Consider the following 8,176-nt stretch of genomic DNA (forward strand, 5'->3'; position numbering starts at 1 on the left):
TCATGTGTAGGGTAGTCATGTTTTGGAACTGGACAGTGCCCCTGGCCCTGGCCCTGCCCCTGGCGTCACATCCCTGCACCACTCCCAATGTCTACCTGCATGTTGCGTGTGGTTGTCTGTAAAGCAGCCATATACATGACCAGCTGTTCATGCATAGGGATTCCACATAATTAGAAGATGTGGTTGTATGGCTACCCCAATCATCTGATGCCCTTGTGCATGAGCAGCAGTTCATGTGCAGGGGTTTCTTTGCAGACATCCACAGTGAATGTGCAGCCACTGGAGGGCATGTGGGGTGGAGTGAGAAGCATTGCCCACATGCCCTCCAATCGTGCTATAGTCAGTTTCCAGTCTAGAGGGAGGAGTGCATTGCTTACGTTTGTCCACATGGCACCACCCCTGCACAAGTGGTATGTATGACGATGCTTGGGGAAACCCAAGGTTTGCAGACATTTTTTTAAGTGTTTAAAACCCTAAGGAGGCAACTTCTTCCAAAACAGCCCAAGGAAGACTGAGCATGCTCAGTAGCTACAGAACACTATGTCAGTTGCAAAAGAAAACTGGGAGGGGGGGGATGGACTCTGCTGGTGAAGGGGAGAGTGTGGCCAAGACAGCTGTCAAGGGAGTCTAGTGGAGGGAGGAGGCAAGGAGCACAGGGTGCATAAAGAGGAGACTGGGAGTGTCTCTGTCTCTCTCCTGTTGTCCTTTACTCCATTTCTTTCCTTGACTCCTCCAAGAAAAAAGAGCAAAGAAGGACAGAGGAATACAGACGCAGATATAAAAAGTAGAGCGAGCAACTCATTTTCTGGATAGGTCATTTCCTGGTTCACAATGAAAACTGTTTTTCAGGGAAAGAAGTGAAAGCTACCTATAGAAATTAACAGGGAAATCCAAGGTTACAATGCAGCTGGGAATGGACACCAACTCAACACCTCCAAAAAGGTAGCAGCAAAGAGAAGTATTCCTGCTCTTTCAAATTCAGTTCTTATTTAGTGTGAAATGTTTTAAAATGCCCTTGCTAATGCTATGTCCAAAACAAATGTAGTTCATTGCTCCAGTTTTTCAGGTTGGAAGGGGCTGTGGCTGGGAGAGAGTAGCTTATGATAGCCTTGCAGTGTAGTTCACACTGAATACTGCAGGTCAGGTTCTGAGAAGCTTGCAACAACCCTACAGTTTATCTAGTCCTGTTAAACTCCGGTTGTGGGTTGGTGGGCTCTACTGAGAGAGTACCTTCCAGCTGCCTTGTTTATATCACAAATCAGAGGCTGGGTTGGATTCTCAGACAAAAAATCCCCCCCCCCCAGGTTCTAGCAGAGGCTGATCTACAGAAACTGCACCTGCAGTCCTCCTCCCAGCTCTCAACTGCATGCAGAAGACTCATGCTCCACTGACCTACATACAGACTAGCTGTACTTTTAAATGTTCAAACAACATGTAAAATTAATTTTTGCACGTAAAGTAAGACCCAAATTAGAGTCAGGATTCCTGTCTTTGATGCTGTTTGGTTTTTCAGCCCCCTTGGCCACAGGCATGCACACTCCAGAGCTATACTGTTGTGGGGCCTCACTTGTAAGTAGATAGTATTGATTTTCAACAGCTTTAAGTGTTAGTCAGCAATTAAGTATGACAATGTTGTCAAAGAAGGCATACATTTTGATAAATGGTGATTCTCATGGGAACCCTTTTCTTGTGTCATTTCTTGTAGAAAGTGATGGTGTAAGCATCGACATAAATGTCATTATGTCTGCAAAGCATACTTCAGTAGAGCTGATCAAAAGGTTGTATAGTTCTCTTTTGTATACACATCCTTAGACGTATGAAGGGGAAAAAGTGGATGAAAATCCAGTTGTCCCATTTGACCCGTTACTGCAAGACTGTTGTGGTGAACATTTATTTCAACACTGAAAGGACTATGTAGAATATCCTGCACTGGAACATCACATAGAACCTCCATAGCCTAATGCCAAAAGATCAAGATGTCGGAACACCCTGCCAGTTCTGATATCTTCTGGCATAAATGACCTTTAAAACCCTATACGTTCCGGCCCAACCTATCTCAAGGATCACCTCCAGCAACACCAGATAGGCCTCTCAACAAGATCAGCCTCAGATGGCCTTATCTCTGTCCCATCAGCCAGGACAACTAGGCTGGTAAGGACAAGGGAGAGGGCCTTCTCTGTGGTGGCCCCCACTCTGTGGAACTTCCTCCCTAGGGAACTCCGCCATGCCCCCTCTTCAATGAGCTTCCACCACGCATTAAAAACGTGGTTGTTCAGGCAGGCATTTGGGGTGGGTTAGGGTAATTTTAGAAATGTGATATTTTTAATGTTGAATTTTATTGTTTTGAACTGTTTTTATTGTTGTACATCGCCCAGCGTGGCTGGCTGACCAGCTAGATGGGCGAATAAATAAATAAATAAATAAATAAATAAATAAATACAGATACAGTATTGTGGCTCCCATCAATACCTGACAAAGTCCCTTCCCAACAGTCAAAGAAAAAGTTTCACAAATGCCTAGAGTAATCACATCACTGAATGTACTTAGCAGAGGGACATTAGCACACCTGTTCCCACAATATATTTCATTAAGTTACTGTGTGCTACAAAACTTTGTCACAGCTGACACACCTCCATTAATTATTAAATTAGGTTACCAGTGCCTTATTCTTGCTGATCTCATGTATATCTATGCCATTAATCACATTGTGCTACATGCTTCTTTCAATTAGATAAATTATTTTAACCCCTTTCTTTCATACAAACCATAATCTTTTGACTGCTGCTCATAGAGTTCACAATAACTTCCGTCACTTATGCTGTCACTTCTCATTTTGATATTTTCTGTAGAGGCGCTCTGGGGAGAAACCAAACAGCTCTCCAAAGAAAGCCAAAACATCATCTCAAGTGACCATCCCCTTCTGCCATGCTGATTCCTTTGTCACAGAAACTCTTCCAAGTCAAACTCAATGCTTGTTGCTGACAAGCAGCCATACACTTCGGTAAACCATGCTTGATCTGACATGGGCTACTACTCCTTCTGCAGGAACTGAAGATTCAAAAATATCCTGGGATTATTACGTGGGACTTTGCCTCACCTCCAAATTGCTTTATGAAGAACCATTTAGGGAGCAATCCTATGGCCTCTAGACAGAGTCTGAGGAGCCACAGGACAGCTCAGATTCCCCAGTCTGAGGTCAGAGACAGCGCTCCGACTTTGGAGCTTGGAGTTGGAGAACTGACCCTGGTCCCTCGCAGCGGGCATAGGAAGAACTGCACCGGCTAGCCTCTGAGGCTGCAGAAGCAACCTTGGAGAGGGGGAAAAGGGGGTGTTTTGATGGGCAGGAGGGGAGGAGACTGGAGAGGCCAGGATACAAGTTATCCTGGAGCCTCTCCAGCCTCCTTCCCTTCCCAGCTAGACAGGCAAAAAACCTGTCTAGCAAAAAATGCAGGGCAGGAGGACGGGGAGACGAAGATCTCCTCCACCGCTCCTCTGGCTCTGCATAGAATGACTGTGAGCCTCCAGGTTTGGGGGCTTGCAATCATGGAGGGCACAACCCATAGGACTGTGCCCTAAGTCATATTTCTAATAAGTGCAGACTGACAGTGCCCTCTGCCATAATTTGAAAGTCACTGAGGTGAAAACATCTAACCTAATCTAACCTCCAAGTTAGATTACTGTAGATTATTTGTAACCTCCAATTTAGATTACTGCAATGCATCTACATGTTGCTGCCTTTGAAGACGGTTCAGAAGCTGCAGCTTATGCAAAATGCAGCAGCCAGATAGATAGCAGGGACAAGAAGGTCCAAACATATAACACCAATTCTGGCCTGATTACGCTGGCTGTATGTTTCCAAGCACAATTCAAAGTGCTGGTTTTGACTTATAAAGCCTTACATGGTTCAGGACCACAATACTTGATGGAGCACCTTTCCTGGCATGAAACAACCTGTACACTATGCTCAGCATTCAAGCCCCTCCTCCTGGTGCCTCCTCCAAGGGAGGCTCAGAAGGCAGCAACAAGAGAGAGGGCTTCTCAGTAGTGGCCCCCCAATTATGGAATAATCTCCCTAAAGAGGCCTGCCTGGCACCAACACTGTAATCTTTTTGGTGCCAGGTAAAAACTGTCCTCCCAGGTATGTGACAGCATATAATGAGTTTTAATTACATCTTGGGGACTGGCCTCATGGGGGATTTGCTGCAAACTGGGAGCATTTTGAGGTTGTTCATGGAAGATGACATCGTGGCCAATGTGCAGCCGGAGATTTCCGGTGGAAATGCCAGATTTTCTGAGACTACTTTTACTCTGTCTTATTTCTTTAATTCAGGTTCTCTGCGCTTCTGGTGCTGTGTGCCCGTATCCTCCACATTTACTTCAGCATGATAGCCCTGCCCAGGAGTGTGTGTTTCACTTGGCCATGACCTCACTGAGCCTTTCCAGCCTTCAGAATAGCCCTGCACTCCCATTTTGCCAGTAATTAGCCTCCATGATGATGCACTTTTCTGATGTTTGCATTACTTTGCATCTCCATTGTTGTGTTAAATCGCATCTCCAATATTGTGTAAAGTGGCTTCTCTGATGTTATGTAAAGTCATTTCTCCAATCTGGCGAGGTCTTGGGAGCCTGTCATTATAAGCTGGAAGAAAGTGCCCAGAGAAGGAGAAAGGCAGCAGGGCAGGGGGGAGACATAGCTCTGCAACAGTTTGCCGAAGTGGGGGTCAAATTTGGAGGGGGGATGGGCTGCTCTTAGGGGGAACCCTCAGATGCTGCACTTGAGAACTGGGGATTTTGGCTTCTCAGGGCAAAAGTGTGCATATTGGGGAACAGGGGAGAGAGGAATAACTCCGTGGCAGATTGCTGGAATACAGCGAAAGGGGGGGGATGCTCTCATAGGGAGACTTTGTTGCTCTTCATTCATAATAATGTAGTATGGGAGCCTGGACATGGGCTGGGAAACAAACCTCTCTCATTGGTTGAGCAGCCCCTGCCAGTCTGATGATGTTCAGTTCTACCGCCCACCCCACCCAGAGGTATGTTCCTTTCAAGTGCCATGTGACCCTGAAAACTGGATTTTAAAGGTATGGTACACTTGGCTTATCTTGCTTTGTGTGTCCCTGATGGACCAAAGCTGATTCCATGAAAATCTGGATAATACTCCAATGTGCTTCTGATTCTGTTGTGAAGATCTCCCCCTCGTACTGTCTTTGGCCGATTGTTTAAAAAATCTTTTTAGGTATATGTTGTCTGTGTGTGTGTTATCTGTTTATGTTTTTATGCAAATACTTTTTTGTACTTTGTGTAATGTATTTTAATGGTTTTTAATTTTTGTGAACCGCCCAGAGAGCTTCAGTTATGGGACGGTATGGAAATATAATAAATAAATGAAATGACCTATAGTTTTGGTTTCTTCTCATTCAAGATAGACAATAGTACTTTACCATAGGATACCATATCCTATGACTCTTCAGGTTGTGTTTTCTTAGCTGTTGCATGCTCATACTTCAAGAAGTACTTTTGCGTAGTTTGTGTGGTAATGTAGATCAGCAGCAAACACATGCACGGCCTGCAGATTGCTCATTCAAGTGGACACTTGGTCTTTGAAGAACTAGGTAATCCTCAAGGACATGGATACCTCATCATATTCAGATATAGGACATGCCCTCCATACAATTTAGCTTTTGAGCTTATGAAATACATTGAGCTGCAAAGTGAATTCAAGTAACTATTACTAGCTTTCTAATGAGGCGGTGTTTATGAATACAAGTCTTCATCTCTATAATTTGTATGATTGCACTATTCTTTCAATGGTTATCTTGTATTGCTAAAGCGAGTCACAAATTCTGTTCTTGCTTGCATATTTAGTTCTTTGAAATGATGTGTTGTCCTATAACGGCAGCATCAATTACACACTATAACACTTTTCTCTACTTACAGGCTTACAGGACCAGCTCTTTGGCATATTATACACAGTTTCATTGTCTCTATTTTAATTCTGTGATGCAAGTGCTAGTCCTTTTTCCACAGTCATCTTCTGCTCATATATGACACTTGAAATCAATGAATATACATTAAAATATACATTAAAGTATGACATGTACTTACAACGCAACTTTTCTTATTCTGCAATAAATATCTAACATGGCTTGAACATTTCAGCAGCTTTCGTTTGGCACTAAACAAGATCTACTTATCTAAAAAACTGAAAATATGTGATGTCATTATCTGTTAAATGGTCAAGAATCCTAGATGTTGTCTGCATGGGTTTTTCTTCAGACTGATCATCTTCCCCTTTAAGACTCTGCAAAACAACACCCCCACTCTGGAGACAGAAGCATTCAGAGGAAAGTACCCAGCTCCTGCACTATATGAAGAAACATTAAAATATTTGCAGCTTTTTAGTTTAGAAAAAAACATAGAATCATAGAATACTAGGGTTGGAAGGGGGCTATAAGACCATTGAGTCCAACTCCCTGCTCAGTGCAGGAATCTAAGTCAAAGCATCCCTGTCAGATGGCTGTCCAGCCTCGTCTTGAATGCCTCCAGTGTGGGAGAGCCCACCACCTCCCCAGGGAATTGGTTCCATTGTCGTATTGCTCTAACAGTCAGGAAGTTTTTCCTGATGTTCAGCCGGAATCTGGCTTCCTGTAACTTGAGCCCATGATTCCGTGTCCTGCACTCTGGGATGATCGAGAAGAGATCCTGGCTTTCCTCTCTGTGACAACCTTTCAGGTACTTGAACAGCACTATCATATCTCCCCTCAGTCTTCTCAAGGCTAAACATGCCCTGTTCTTTCAGTCTTTCCTCATAGGGCTTTGTTTCCAGTCCCCTGATCATCTTAGTTGCCCTCCTCTGAACCCTCTCCAGTTTGTCTACATCCTTCTTAAAGTGCGGTGCCCAGAACTGGACACAGTACTCCAGATGAGTCCTAACCAGCACTGCATAGAAGGGAACTAGTACTTCCTGGGATTTGGAAGCTATGCTTCTATTCCTGCAGCCCAAAATAGCATTGGCCTTTTTTGCAGCCACATCACATTGTTGGCTCATATTCAGTGTGATCTACAATAATTCCAAGATCCTTCTTGCTTGTAGTATTGTTGAGCCACGTATTCTCCATCTTGTAACTGTGCCTTTGGTTTCTTTTTCCTAGGTGCAGAACTTGGCATGACTAAGAGGGATTCGATACAAGATGTGAAATTATGAATGATTTTGAGAAAGTGAAGAGAGAATTTTTTTCTTTCACAGCTCTACAACTCAGGCACCCAGCTGAATTAGTTGGTGATTAGATACATTTACGGGGAATTTCCAGGTTCAGAGGTAGTGTACTTCTCAATACCAGTTGTTGGGGGGACGGGGGCTTTGTTGCTTTGAGGCCCCGTGCCCAGGTGCCTGTGGCCTGACCATAGCTAGTAACAATGCCATGATCCCCAGTCCAGCCCCCTGCCCCGAGGAAGACCTGCATGAAGAGCAGATATAGGCTCCTCCATTCAAGGGAGAACCTTCAGCATGCTCCGCTGCCCTCCTAAGCTGAGGCCATGGTCCTTCTGCCTTAGCCTCTTGAGGATAAATCCCCAGCAGTGTCTCCTGCACCAGGAGCTGACTGTGGTGCTGACAAGGTCTGCTTGAAACAGGACGTACCTTACCAAGCCCAGCTACATTCTCTTGAAACTGGCTCTACCTGATCTGACTCTGCTTACTGAGACTTCATGTGATGTGACCTGACGGGAAGAGGCTTGACCTGATTTGATCTCTAAGTAAGCCTGCTATCACTTCCTCTGCAAGCCCCAAGCCCTTGTGGAATGGGATCAACAGGATGTTGGTGGCAGTGGGAGCTTTTTTCCTAAAGCTACATGCAGTTGGGGTGGGGTAGGGCAGTTTTCGTCAAGATAAAAAGTGGGGACCCCAAGTCAGAATGCATATGAATGATTTCATAGGCAAAGTGCTTCTCAAACTGATCACAACCAGCCACTGAGGGATTATCCAGCTGTCCTTAGAGGTCAAACTGTAAAGGGCTCCTCACCACCTGGTAAAGTACCATTTCTTTGCTGCCATCACTATTCACTTCTTATAATATTCTTTAAATTATAAAGAACATTGGAGAATGACAGAAAGAAAATGGGAATGAATGGAACGGAAGAAAATCAATGCTGTTAAGCCTTGTTATGCAGGCTGTGG

At 44.5% G+C, this 8,176-nt stretch overlaps 1 long non-coding RNA gene across 1 annotated transcript; it reads left to right on the forward strand.

Moving 5' to 3' along the window:
* Positions 1-573: 573 nt before the first annotated feature.
* LOC146344322 (uncharacterized) lies at positions 574-5,395 on the forward strand. The gene is made up of 3 exons (XR_014792194.1): positions 574-942; positions 1,706-1,778; positions 4,331-5,395. It is a non-coding gene; the product is annotated as an uncharacterized LOC146344322 (long non-coding RNA).
* The last annotated feature ends 2,781 nt before the right edge of the window (positions 5,396-8,176 follow it).

Source organism: Heloderma suspectum, chromosome 5 (assembly GCF_057233095.1).
Source record: "Heloderma suspectum isolate Gila_16-S chromosome 5, 16-S_ref, whole genome shotgun sequence".
NCBI lineage: Eukaryota > Metazoa > Chordata > Lepidosauria > Squamata > Helodermatidae > Heloderma > Heloderma suspectum.